At 38.1% G+C, this 14876-nt stretch overlaps 1 protein-coding gene across 1 annotated transcript in view; it reads left to right on the top strand.

Moving 5' to 3' along the window:
* LOC119157044 (multiple epidermal growth factor-like domains protein 6) overlaps positions 1–14876 on the top strand; it is a 200822-nt gene that overhangs the window by 18210 nt on the left and 167736 nt on the right. The gene's annotated exons all lie outside the window — the stretch shown is intronic.

The raw sequence follows: 14876 nt of genomic DNA, 5'->3' as shown, positions 1-14876 counted from the left end.
CAGTCATGTAGTAGAAGTGAGAAGAAACGTAACAACTGTTTACAACAATTCCTTTAGGAGCTGAAAAGCTAAGCTCTACTCGATACATGGCTTGTATCAGCTCTGTACTTGATACGTGGCTTGTCATGCTTGCTTTGTAACCTCTGTCATATTCTGGTCTCTGTGCTCCACCAAGGCTCATGTGATGGACTGGGTCTTGTGTGGGCTTACTGCACCAAAGCAGCTTTGTCTGTATGGGTAGCAGCCTCTCTCAGCGAAGGTAATAAAGCAGCTGGAGGTGCAGCAGGCATGGTAAGTGGGAAATGCTAAAACTCAGCAAATGTTGCAACAGGGTTGTTTTCATTGATGCCTGGTCATAGATAACAATTTTCCTTTATAAGCAGGCATTTAAATAAAATGCAGAGCTCTTGATAATGGAGCTTGAGCTGGTATCAGGCCACAGTGTGCCTTCAGGCAACATCAGTTCAGTTAAGCAGACTCCAAGGGAGATGCTGTAATTCAGCATTTCTTTACTGCCTATAGAAACAAGTTTTGTATATAACATGGTATCAACCAGAGTGACACCAATGCAGGTTACTTTGTTACTGACTTACAATACAGCTTCAAGGTAAGCAGGATCTAAGGAGCCCATATAATAAGCTTTCATCAAATGCAATATGTGTCTCGGCACGTTTTAAACTGTCTTTGCTAGTCTTTGGAGTCTCCCTCTGTTGCTTGGAAAAAGTTACAGCACTAAGGCGTTTCCAAGAGGCAGATTATATAGGTGCTGTGCATGGATGGCACAGGTCAGATTTTCAAACTGAAATGAAATTGTGCGGTCTCTATTTCACAGGTTGGTGACTGTGGACACTAAAAATAACGTGAGGTGCCCTCCAGTTCTCACTCTTTGCGGTTGGGTGAAACATTTATCTTGGTGGTTTGTCTGTTTTCTGTTGATTCCTAAGGTTTGAATGGAATTTCAGTAGTCGTCATTTTCAGGTTTATATGGTAGCTGTTATCATAGCCTGGCAGGAGTAAGTTTATAAATTGAATTCTGAAGGGGAAAAAACTTCCTTTCAGAAAGAACGTTATGGACAATTCACCTGCCTAACAAAAGCAAGGTAACTTAGAGTGCAAGGCCTCTTAACTGTTGCAGGCATCTCTGGTCAGATGTTTGTGAGATTTGTATCATATTTGTTGCAAGCAAAGCTAAAGAACATGTACTGTGGAATTAGCAACTATAGCCTCTGTTTTTCTGCTGATGTTGGAATATTGCTCTTTTGAAATAGCTTGAATTTAATGTGACTGGATTACTGAATGGTAACATATTGTGGTTTTAAATGATCATTAAATCTAGTCTGTCCCTCCCCTCCATACTTGCCTGTGCAGCCTTACTGTAAAAAAAACAAACCAAAAAACCCCCAAAAAACCAAACAAAAAAACCCCACAAAACAACAAACAAAACTGTTTTCTTTCCAACACTTAAACCAATGGAAGAAGAATCTCTCCTACCTTTTGCTTTGAGGATTTGGTGGAACAGGTGTGTGCCAGGAAACCCGTGGTTTATGGTTTTAGAACATGTGCTATAAAATGTTAGTGGAGAAGATTATACTATGATATGTGAAGCTGTCAAAGAGGACAGTCTTTGGTACAGAAGCATACTTCCTTAGACCTCTGGACTGGATCCATCAACGGTCTTTTTAGCAGGAGTGTTCAGGTTGTCCTCTTGGGAGCTTTACAGGGGAAGGGAGGCTTTAACTGAATACAAGACCACAAACTACTGGAAGAAAGCATCCTTGGTGGTAATCTTGGTTTCTTTCGCTTTTGGCATTATGGCTTCCTGAGGAGATTGACAGGATGAACCATGGGGATTTTGTAACTGTACTTGCACTCACTCAAGCAAAATTGTTGCATGTATCCCATTTTATATCGCCCAGTCTCCAGCCTCTTTGCTTATCTTCTGTTTCTGTCATTCAGTGTGGACAGCTAATTCTAAAGTATCACTTGGGTAGTGGCTCTCAGGATCTCCCTGCTGGGCACTACAATCCGCAGACAAGAAATTATTATTAAAATATTATTAACATCAATTACTCCAAAATATATATATAGGAACATATATCTCAATCTTCTAATCTGGTTTTTCAGGTTTGTTGAGTTTATATTTGCCGCTAAATTAATAAGTCGATCAGTGTCCTGGAAATCAAGTTGCTAAATGCTTTGTCTTGGTCTGTCCTGCAGAAAGTTTGTGACAGGTCATCAAGAATGACTTATGACAGCCCAGTGCATCATAGCAATCCATAGCAGAGATGACTACTCAGAACTGGCATGATCGCTTCTAATGATTTTTTTAAAGATATTGTGTGGTGTTTTAGCAGCCTGTAACATGACATCATTTCTGATTAGATGCTGAAAGGGTTATTGTTCCTGCAACAAACTTTATGTAATTGTGACTAGAAATGCATTACTGCATCTCTTGTATACTTCACTCCATAGTTTTATTATTTTACCCACACAAGCAGCAATAAAAACTTAGAAGAAAGATTTATGAGTGAAATGGTCGAGCTCTTCATATAGCCATTACAAGGATTCAGTAACAGATTGAGCTGTCTCTTTCATTGTCTGCTGCAATTTGTCTTCTAATAATAGACTTATATCAATTACAATGTAAACTTGCAAGCTATATTTCTTTCTATTTTTTAACTTGTTTGGAAGTCAAGATTCCCATTTCTCTTGAGCCCAGTGAAAGGGAAGGAAGACTTATAGCAAAAAAGAAAAAGGGTAAAACACAGTTCCAAGAATAAAATCTGCTGCAGTGCTAGTTTCATTTTTATTCACTAGTTGTCCTAGCAATTTTTTTCAAGGCCTGCTAGCCACCTGAGCTGGACATGAGGTAAATTAATTTCATTTAGCTTGTTTAATTCAGTCCTGGGACTTGTGCTTGCACATGCAGCTAGATTCTACAAAGAAGGGTAACTGTATTTACTCCTGATATATATAATATTGCTCAATACAAAATGAGGGGTTAGTTTTGACCCTTAAACATTTTGCTATCAAAGCTCAAGTTATTGCTGATTTTCCCACATGCCTCCTGCTGGTTTTAAATACTTAAAGTAAAAGCAAGAGTGAGAACTCAGCAGGCTTTATAATGTCATGACAAACAAAATCCCAGCATTACAAAGGTTTTGCAAGAGGCTACCATAATTAGGCAAGAGCAAGTACAATTGAGCATCTCTGAAACAATGGGTGTTATCGGAAGACATGTAAAAGTGAGGAATGACCGGGGCAGACTTGTCTGGAAAGTCATCTTGCGATGACATGATGTTTGTCATCTTAGCTTAATCATTTGAAGAAAGCTGAACACAATATTCCAGTGTTTAACAGATTAAGTGTCAATATATTTAAATTTTACACTGTAATGTTTGCTGTAACGCAGGTGGAATTTTAAATTCTTCTATGCTGCCTATGTAGTTGCTAAAGATTGTGTGCTTAGGGAACATTTACTACATCTTGAGGCAGTGTGGTCTGCTGAATACAGTGCTTGCCTGATAGTTGAGATAAGAGCTTTGTTTTCTACCTGCCACTGACCTTGGATGTTAGTTCGGTAACTTTTAGCAAATTGTACCACTATGCCTCAATTTCTTTGTATATGAAATGTTGATAATGGTAACTCATTCCTTTGTAAAGTGCTTTGAGACCCAAGTAATTAAGAGTAAGATAATGGCATTGGAATGTGTATATAAAGGCAAAATGCACACTGCATGTGTATCTAAAATGAAATGCTTATGAGACAGATATTCATCAGTTCATTGACTAGCTGTCAATCTCTCCTTAACTCTGGTCACACGCTATTAAGATATTGAACTATATAAAGATTCTAGTAAACAAAAATGTCAGTACCTCCTAGTCCAAATAGATCAGTTTGTTACAGAACTACTTAAAACAGAGGTGGTTTTTTTTAACCATTCACTAAAATGGCATGAACTCTGATATATCTTCTTGCAGCTAAAAATACTTTCTCATTCACTGTGGAAAAGAATTTTTCTCATTTTCCTCTAGAAAATATTTCTTCCTGCAAAGAGTTATTTGGTAAAGCCTCTGATTAATGTCTTCTCTGCAATTCTGGTCTCTTGTAGAGCTGCATATTTTCTTCTTCTTTAAGACTGAAGACCTAGACAAGGATTACAGGGCAGTATATATCCATGAAACAGTGCTGCAAATTTTTGTTCTTTGTAGGTCCTTAAAATAGCAAAAGGCAAGCTTAAAACTCCCATGGATCTGCTACCTGTAGAGATGTCTTTAGTTTTCATATATCTTTGTTTCCCAGTGGAACTAGATAATGTTTGAGTATTTGTAAGGGTAGATTAGTTCTTAATGTGCTTGCCCAGTGCTGCTGATAGCAAGGGCCCTCACTTTTGCCAGAGGTTTCTAGCATTTTGTTTTCATATTTTGGCTATGAATCCCATGCAGTTTTACCAAAGACAAAATTTTTAACATGAAAATTCTCCATTAGCCCATAGGGAGAGTGGAAGAGGATGGCACAAAGATAATTTATGTTCAGATTGTTCTAGTTTAGGGCACATAGTCTCTTCAAGATTATAATTTCGTTTTTTTTCTGTTTTAGTACAGTCATTCTCATGCTCCAAATGACTGTCTCAGCAGTGAAATGCTAGTGCGCCAGTCATGGCAAGTGAAGCAGAGATGACTGATCAGGCTGCTCAGGATAGAAAGGTACCTATCCTCTGGTGAAAAGAAACCTTGTGATTATCCTCTACCCCTGGTGGGGACCTGTTTTTTTGTTCTTCCTCTGCTTTGTTTAAACTCCCAGGAAAAATGATCCATTAGTCCCCTACCTTTTTTCTCTGGCTACATACTCTTCTGTTTTTATGATTAAGAAACACTGGCTGACAGAAAATATGAAGATGTAGATGCTTTTGGTCCTTTACATGGCAGTAAAGGAGCAGCAGTGTTGTGTGAGCTTTTGACAGCTTGAGAGCATCCTGTTGGCTTGGTATGTGCTGAAGCACTTCAAAGTTGTGTAACCGCTTGTGCATGCATTAGAGGCTGTGGTAATAAGCATCTTTTTTAGCACTTGCCAAAGTAATAACAGTGATGTTGTATTGACTATCCAAAAACATTCAAAGTGGTGAATTTTGAAAACACCAGTGTGTTTTAAATAACGAACACAGCTAACAAGGTGTGTTGACATGTTTCATCTCAGAAATTGAGTAGACCATGGCACTTCCTTTCTGTTTGTCATGTGTGAGCCACACAGGAGAGACCAGCAGCATGAGGCAGTTTCATACGATGGTGCTTTGCTGTCTTGTCTTCTGTGGCAGGTTGTATATGGGGCTAACAACTAATGCCTGCTGTTTTGTTAAGGAAGTAGTCACTACTGAAATCTCAGCCAGTTTTAAAGCAGATTGTTTTAATTCAATGAAATGGCAGGCAGACTAGGTAGGTTTTAAACAACCTTAATATAAATTGGTCATGTAACAAATGCAAAAGCTCTTGATTTAGATGAAGTGATCAGAGAAATCCAGTGTTTATCTCTTTGCTCTAATTCTTTCAAACATTGAAGATTTCACAGTTCCTTTAAAACTGTTTCAAAGGCTGTTTCAGGTGATTTTTATTCATAGTGAAGATGCCCAATATGCATTTGAGAAATCCCCCTTATTTAACTTACTTTAGATGTTTTTGTATTTTAAGTACTATTTCAGTTGGTGTGACAGTTCTGCCCTTGCCAAAACAGCTAGGTGTGTTTTTGCATGGTATAGCAAGTTGTATGCTTTAACTCATGTAGAGTGGTCCTGTAGGCATGAAAGCCAACCCAAAGGGAGGTCTAGAAATCTGCTCAGTCTAAAATAAGGATGACCTTTTCAAACTTCCCCTCTCATTAACTAAAAATCAGTAATCAGTAATTTATTTCATATGAAGATACTGCTGTTATTGCTGTGTTAATCCTCTTAGTCTGCATCTCTTCACCTTCCTTGATACTGTCTGTAGCACACAGGCATCAGTTGCGTTTGTACCAAATGCAGCCTTTATATTTCTCAATGTATCATCAGCCTCTGTCAGCTTGGAGTTGTCAGGGCTAAATTGGTGTCCTGCTGTCACTGCTATGTTCAATCTGATGTTACTTGTGCAATCTGCTTCTTGGTGACCTTGGAGGCTGCTGTCACATGCTGCCTGTTTCTGCCTTGGGTGGGAGCTGTGAAGCCTCACAAAATCTGCAAATCCAGTTTTGGCCCTTCCAGAAACAATATAAAAGCTTGACAGCACTTAAAGCTTCCTTGATGGTGCAGAAGTCCAGAGTCTAAAAGCACAGAGGCAACTAAGATAATGCTATTCAGGTCAAAAAGTAAAGGAAGGTATGAATGATGAAAGTATGCTGTCCTTGCACTTCAAAAACCATTTCAGATCTCATATCTGTTCAAAAAAATGGCTTGTGTAATTCTTCAAAAAGCAGAGAATGCTTGCATTGTTTGGGAGAATATTAGGACAGGACTCAACTGAAACAGTGAGACGGGGATATTTAACTCTGTCAAAGTAGCTTGAAAGTTCACAGGAACAATAGCGAAGCATAGGCACAAATCCATCTCTTCCGTTGGACTGCCACAAGAGCTTGACATTTAACTTGGTCATTTTTAGTCACCAGGAAGTAGCACTAGATATGTACAATTTATTTAAGCAAGTACTTTAGTATGCTTTCCTGTTTCTTCTGCTTGGAAATGGTGGATGATTTTTGTTTGGCTTTTTTTACTGCATTATTTTAATTCATGATTTGTGAGGAGCAAATTTGGATAAAAATTGAGTTTATAAAGGACTTTATATCAACGAAATGCTTTAGGCAATTTTATGTAGTTAATCAGAAGTCTTTGCAAGTGAAAATATGTCAACAGACCTTTGGTGTTTAAAATTAGTATATTAATCAGAGCAGTTATTTATAGTTAGTGAACTGAATTGTTTTTTTCTGTGCTGTCCTACACTACTTAGAACCAATCGATCTCATCTTGTCTTACTTGTAGGAAAAAGGGAAAAACACTGGTGTCTTGCTCTTTCAGTCCATAATTGGTTTATCAACTTAAATGAAATTTTAGCTGTGGTAAAGTCTTCTGATGTAACCTTTTAGCAGATTCTGGTCTCACTGTATAGCTGGAGACCTTCAGCACTTCAGTGATCTAATTGCCTTCAGAATCTGAGAAACAAATCTATGCTGGTTGATTCTGCCACCCCCCCACCACCCCCTCAAGCCTTAATGTAGCATATAAATTTCACATTAGGTTTTAAAAAGTATTTATTTTTCCTTTTAAAATATTTATCTTAACTATTTTTAAAAAAAGTTATCTGTTTCTAAAGTACAATGCCAACCCTTACGTGTACGCCTATCAAAACAGTCATCTGCTGTCATTGAAAAATGCCTTCTGAGTTTGGTCTCATGGTAATATACCTTTCTCTAATCTGTCTCCTGTATTCTGCACTTTGGCAACTGATAGGTATCCTGACATTTGAAACAGATTGTGATTTGAATAATATATTATCGATATATATAGTCACAAATTAATAAAATGTAACATTGGACCTAAATATATAATGTCAGAGAGCTGGAGCTGATTAGAAACCCGTAAGAAAGAAGAGTTTAATATTCTTCTGTGCAGAGACTTGCAAAAGACAAATGTAGTGTACAAAGCACTGCAGAAGGTCCAAGCTATCTATAATCTCCCAAGAAAAAAGTTATGGTTAAGATAAAATGACATTATCTGTTCTAATGATGGATTACAGTTGATTCAGAGATTAATTCCAGATGAAAGCAAGATCCTATGGAGGATTCAAAAAACATGAAAGTGTGGCTTGCTCCACCCTTTCCGTTCTTTCTTCTTTGCCCTTCCCCCTGCATTCACTTCTTTCTTCACATACATCTAGTTTTTGCTAGTATCATCTGTAGGAACACCCTTCAGCACTGGTAAGATATGAACCTCTACAGATAAAAAGCCCTTTAAAGTAGCCACTAAAAAGCTAGGAGGAATAAAAGCTTTGTCACTTTAAAATGGGAATGGTGAAACACTGATGGAAAAATCATGGCTGGCTCTCTCCTAGATATGACAGGATATAACAATCAGCCCATCTTGCTGAAACGCTCTCGAGTGCCTGGGCTTCACAGCCATTAGTACAAAGCGACAGGTAGACAGACAGCACTAGTGAAATAGCAAACAAATATGTCAAAAGTAAATGAACCTAAGAATAACCACTTGAAAGCAAATTCACCCTTGTTGTCTTTGGTACAAAATGCTGTTTACTTTTTACTTCTTGCAAAAGGTAGAAGTACAAAAAAATCATGGAAAAAAACCTTGCTTTCTAGCTGCTAGCATTTATTTGATGTTGGTTCAGGAAATGTGGTACCAAACCATAGCAAAGATGAACCCTGTGCAGAGATGCTTGTAGGTACATTTCTCTTCCTACCGCTCCCCGCCCCCCCCCCCCCCCCCCCCCCCGCAACAAAAGGTGAGTAAGCAGACCTCGAGTCTCAAGAAACATACGTCTTCTATTTCATGACTCCTGCTGGTTTCTATGTGACTGCGGGCAAATTTATTTGGGTGTTCAGCCTGCTTGCTTCAGTGCAGAGGTATCTGAGCTAGATCACAGGCAATCAGGTCAGTTAATACAGATGAGTTTAAATAGCCCATGGTGGCTAGACTTTTGCCAACACTCAGTTCATGCAGTGTTTATGTAGCTCTTAATGCAACGCCTCAGTTAAAGAAAGCATCTAGATAACCTAGGGTTTTAACTGATTTGGCAGAATATCGGGCAGATTTTTTTCTTTAAACCTTTTTATTGATGTGTTTTGGGAGGTTCGCAGAGTGAATTTTGAGATGATTGCTATGTGTCTCATTCTCCTCTCAGCAGATAGCTCTCCCTTTTCTTTAACCTTCTTGCACTTGGAGTCAGATGGCAGGTGCTTCTGTCTTCCGTTGTGCTTTCTCACCCATCCTCAGAAGCGATTGGACTGTTGTGTGTTTCCAAAGAGATACCCATAATAAGAGAACACTTCACAAACAAAGCTCTGTTGACTGTTGCTTTCTACTTCAGTGCTGTTAGTCTAGCATGTTGTTGCTGATTGCTTTTGCTCCCATGAAATGTTCTTGAGGCATTGTCATTGCAATGTTTTTTGAAATAGAGACTTGTTGAGCACCGCTTCAAGGATTGACTGAGCCAAATTTAGGTAGCTAATTATTTTTGCTGACCTAAATGCTTTGTTGACACGCAGATAGGAACAGTTTTTGAATGTAAAAGAAAAAAGTATACCTCTAGAAGTGCATATATGCAGCTATTCAGTCAGGACTTTATCTCTAAGTCTGATTTAAGACATGGACAATGGCCTTTAAGAAATGATCTTAGCATCAAAGGCAGGCCTGTGGTTCCTTTCCTGGTTCTTTCCAGCCTTTGCCTGCAATTCTCTCGAGCCTGGATTTGCTTTATTCTAGAGGCTGTGTTTTAAGGCTTAAGAGTAGATGTGTTAATGTGTATCCTGTCATGCCTCCTTTCTATGGGGAAATTCCTTCCATCCTGTGCTACGTGTTTCCTTGGGAGGTCTCTCGGTGCTCGTAAGGAAACACCTATTTGTTGTTAGCTATGATCCACCTAGAAATTTGTCTTCTCAGGTGTAATGACTGCCACAGAATTCTTCTTTATAAATACTATTTTACAGTCATTTAACAGCATTCTTCAGTGCTGATGTTTATTTCATCTAAAAGGGGCAAAAGAGTTAATTACATTGTCTAGAAATGGAGACAGAATCTTGCCCGCAACCATGAGGCATTACTGCTCACTTCAATATAACTGAACTCACAGTAGTGGCAGCTGGATTTAATTATAAGTTTGCAACCCTGTGGTTTCAGCAGCAGCTGCTGAAGAATGGATAATGCAAGTAGCCTTCGAAGCCATTCACATTAGAGATAAAACCTTGTCATTCATGGAGACAGCTGACTGAACAAGTATTAAAATGAACAAAGATTTCCCCAGGGAGGTTGCAGTATGAGGTTTGTTTTTTGTCTATTTGGCTCTTGCTCAGATATGTCAGGCATGCAGTATTTTATTCTGTGTTTCCACCCAAAAATAAGAGACTATTCACAAATAAAAGTCCTAGAGTATCTAATTGCCAAACACATTGAACAGCAACATATATGCATGTGTGTTTTGTGTTACAAGTGACTTCTGTGATGCCAAGCAGTCTAAGATAAGCATCAGTTGCGTGATTAACATGTGGCTAAATAAGTTAGAAAGGAAACAATACTACTTGGCTTTTGTTGTATTTCTATAGCAGTCTTATGAATTAAGCGCTATCCCTGCCTGAAACATGAGGGAGAAGGATGGGGGAAGGCTACTTATGTGCTTAAAGGCACTTTAAAGTTTCACTTTATTTTATTCAATGGTATGTCAGTAATAGATAGATACCACGACTGACCTGCTATGGAATAATATGTGGCTATTGAAATTCTGGTTTTGTTTTTTCGGTTGATATTTTTGACTTTTTATAGAATGTAAAAATTAAAATTCTAAAATGAATTTGGGTCTTGAAGCACTAAAACTATAAGCTCCAACCTCCACAGGCAATTTCAAATATTTTCCAAGTCAAATTGGAACAAAAGCTAGGTCTAAATGATGTGGAAATTCTAAGTTTGTTACAGAGTACATGCCTAGCTTCAAACATGACAGTATTGGTGCCATTCAGTATGACATGCCTTTTACACCTGAAAAAATTGTTTGCTGTTATGACTTATTTCTCCAGGAAGACAAATCTGCTTCTTCTGTGTCACTAGATTACTTGCATACCAATGTGTCTTCAGGAGAACACATTGTAAAGCAAATCTGTACTATTTTGTTTATGTGTACAGACCCTGTGGTGTCATCTGTAACACGAGGATTTGCCCTGGCATCTTGCTGAAAAATTTCCTTTCTAATGCTGTTGTTTCACTAGTAAGTTGCTATCTTACTCCCAGCAGTTTTGGTAGTATTTCAATGGTAATATGTGTGTGTAACCTAGAACATTCTTTATTATTCTCTGAAATTTGTTGTATAAGCTTAATCTTAGTATTACTTGTGGATAAGCATCAGTCTAGCAGTTAATTGTAGAAGCAAAAAACATCAGGGATTTATTTTATACAAATGTCAACACTTCAGTTGAGTGAAGCAAGTTTCAACTACTCTTGCTTAAATTTCTCCTGCTCAGAAAGACTTTCTAGCATCTCTAAAATGATTGTAGCTGTATATGAACCCCAACAATTACTCTTGAACTGTGGAGCAGGTTTTCAGCTTTACTGAGTTCAGATGTTCCCTGGTGTCATTTTCCAGCATCATTGGTCACAGTCACTTCCTAACATGACTTCCCATGCTCTGTTGAATTTTGAGGTGAGTAATCATTTGGAATACTGGAAATACTTTTCTGTTTTCTCTACCGTGAGACTTGCTGTTCTCTGAAAATAGGCCCTGGTTAAGGGATGTTTTTCTGGGTCTGTAAAAACCAGTGTAAGCTGGTCAAATTCCAGACCTGACTGTTTCAAAGCTGAGTCTCACATTGCATTTCTTAGGCCTGTTCTTTGGTGCTCCCCCCACCCCCCTTTTTTTCCCCTCAAAAATAATGAAGCACTGAATTACACTGCTTAAAGTGCAGCTTTTGTACATCTAGGCAGATACCTGTCATTTCTGCCTTGTCACCTCTCCTGTGAAGGAAGAGGCAGCTATGGGTGGATGGTTTTTGGAGGTGCTAGCCCTGTGATTCTTTGAAATTGTTTCATTTTTATTGAGGGTCATTGATCATTCTTCTTTTCCTTGTTCATTTTTTCCTGTCCTTGCTACTTTCCAAGCCTGAAGTTGTGACTTAAACTTTAGATCCAGTTACTTCAAAATTGTTTTCTGCTTCTTCAGGTACTTTCTAATAACCTATTCTATGTACAACCAAAGTTGAAAAGGCCAAATTTATTTTGTGGCCGCCTGGAATAAAAGTGTCTGCTCTTGGTTTTTAAGATGTTAGAGAGATTCTGATGGCGTGCATCATTTGTAAGGTACCAAAGTGAGGGAAATAGTGTGTATGCTATCCTTTTTTAAAGAAAACTTATTTCTAACTGTTTCCTTTTTTGTAAAATCTAATTGCTTTTGGTTCACTGAGAATTCACGGGCAATTGCTTTTCTTGCTATTACCTGTGCTGCAAGTAGAGCTTTTGTATTCAGGGTTGCTGACCTGAATCTGTTTTCTCTCACCGTAATCTCATACTGTTTTGGAGCTTGCAAAAGCTGACAGGAGTTAGGGGAGGCAATACTGATCTGTTGATGTGTCTTACATCATTTACTTCACATGTGAATACTAGAAATCCTGTTAGTATATAGCATAAAGGCTAACAGGGGGGAATAACCAATTCCAGTGGAGATTTTTAGGACTAGTCTTTCACTTGTCCATCCATCCCTTCTTCTTACACCCCTGCCCCAACCTGAAATGTACCTGCACGTAAAGTGTGCATTTTTTTTTCCTTTCTCTTCTTTTTTTCTTCTCCCTAGCCTCTGTGTCCCAGTGTTGCATTTATGTTGTGTAAATAATGTAGGAAATGTAAGTGTAACTTGAGGTAGGGAAATGTCAGGCTCGTTATGATGTTAAGCCTCTTGAATAATCTTCTCATTTTGGATCTTTATACCCTATAGAACATAGTCTTGAAAGTCTGTGTAATGCCTGGTTAACTGAATAGCCTTGTCTGCTCATTGTGGTACCGGTATAAACAAGGACTGTTTAAGTTATGTTTTCCAAGCTGGGGTCCGCAGTGTATCACTTCTGGATCTTTGCACAGTCAAAGAAGTTGAGAGTTCAATTCAGTCTTCTCTGACTTCTCTGCTTTGTGGTAAAAATCTGCTTTCATTGACTTGAAGGTGGTATTATTTTGAATGTATTTGGGAACTGAATTTGGAATTATTTTTGACCTTAGCATAGTAAAGCAACAATCTCCATTTGCAATAATCTTTCTTTAGTTTTATATGGCGTGTGAAGTAACAGGAAGGAGAATGTGCTAAAAGAGCAGAGAACAGATAGATGTTCATCAGAGAGCAAATTTAATAACTGTGAAATAAGTGCATATGTTAACAACGCTTGCTAAATTCTTTGCATGGAAGGCACATTCGTCTGTGGCATGACTGTACAATTTTACGTTGATCGCAGCAGAGTTGTACTACACATCTCTAGAGAATTTAGCCACCATTTGTTTCATATTCCACCTCTGTTCCAGCCAAATAAATTTGAGATAGAAGAAAATTGCACAACACATGGGGAAAAATGAAAAAAGAAAGTGTAGGTGTAGCTCTAAGTGTTGCTCTCGTCATCATCTTTGTATTTCAGATAGCTTTGTGTGACGATCCATTTATCATGGCAGTTGTTCATTATCCTGCCAGCCTCTTGGCATTATCATTTATTCTGACAAGTGCATAATAAAGCTGAAAGTTTTAGAGCTGATGAACTACTGTATATGTGAATATACTTTAGGATTTTTTGGGTTGTGCAACTAATTCAATTTCACTCAAAACATTTTCTTTTGATTTAATCTTATTCTGTAAGAAAATTGGATGGCAAATAAAATAATTCACCAACAACTGAAATGCCATCAATCCTGTGATGGAATATGGACAGCTTTTTGGGGTGAAGGATAAGGCTAACAAGTAATTTAGAAAAGTGTATGAAGGGTAACGTAACTCACTAGAACTTAAGAGAAAATTTTAGTTCTCCATCCATCCAGAACAGTTCAAACTGAGGTCTGGTCAGTACCTGACTTTTCTCTCATTTTCTCAAAAATCCTGTGTATTCTTAAATAAGCATTTGTAACGTAAGCATGCTGTCTATATAAAATAAATAAATAAATATATGTCTAACTTATGGTATGCTACGTGCATGCTTTTGTTGTAAGAGCCTAGCTGGGCAGTTAGGGAACTCCAGCACTTCTCAGAGTTCAGTTACTGCATCCCAGGAATGAGCCTTTCTGTGTGCTTTAGCCTTAAAATAAACAAGAAAGACTGTCTAAAGAATAAAAAGCTTGAACCACCCCAAAATATTTGTGAAGTTTCAGATGTATCTAAATATTTAGAGAAGTAGGATGCACAGGTTGTAGTGAGGGAGAACTCACGGGAGAGGAACTGTGTGAGGTTAAATGTGCTCCGACATGGCCTTGGTTAACTAGAAGTTCTTGAAACAGAGCTACTCTGTCAGTGTAAGTTTTCCTTATTAATTGATGTATTGCTCTCATGCCCTCTTTATGAATGTTCATTTACATAAGCTTTCAGAAATGCAAATTCAATGCCAGTATCTTTTTCTTTTATTTTTAATAGGCGTATCAAAGAATCAAGTGGAAAGTATGCATACGAACAGCACATTCAAATTTATAACCAGATGAAAATATACTACCGGTGCAGCACTGTGCTCTGGGATTCAGAAGTCGAATATGCTTGAAGTACAGTTCATCATAGTGAAGGTTATAGTCCAGTTACTGTTCACAAACATTCCTGGCTGACCTGCAGTGCAGGTCATTATGTCTGTACAGTTCACTGGATATAATGCCTTGAGTTTCATTTGCCCTTTATCCTGACACAGGTACTTAGTAAGTATCACCTGATTTATTTTATTGGGCTTGTTCCTTTCTGATATCAAATTTCCTGACTTAGTAGTTTTAAACAGGTCATATTTTTTTGCTCTGTTGGGAGGCCCATATTTCTGTCACTGTTTCAAAGGTTTTCTGTGCGGTCATTATCAACCTGATTCAGTGCTTGCAGGAAACCTGGTAGATTTTTAACTAGTAATGGTGAAGAATTCTTGCCTACATAGCATACGATCTTTAAAAATGTGCCAGTCTCTTCCTAATGACAGTATAATGTCT

Source organism: Falco rusticolus, chromosome 13, assembly GCF_015220075.1.
Source record: "Falco rusticolus isolate bFalRus1 chromosome 13, bFalRus1.pri, whole genome shotgun sequence".
NCBI lineage: Eukaryota > Metazoa > Chordata > Aves > Falconiformes > Falconidae > Falco > Falco rusticolus.
The sequence above is the reverse complement of the archived record's forward strand: the minus strand, read 5'-3'. Positions and strand labels throughout refer to the sequence as shown.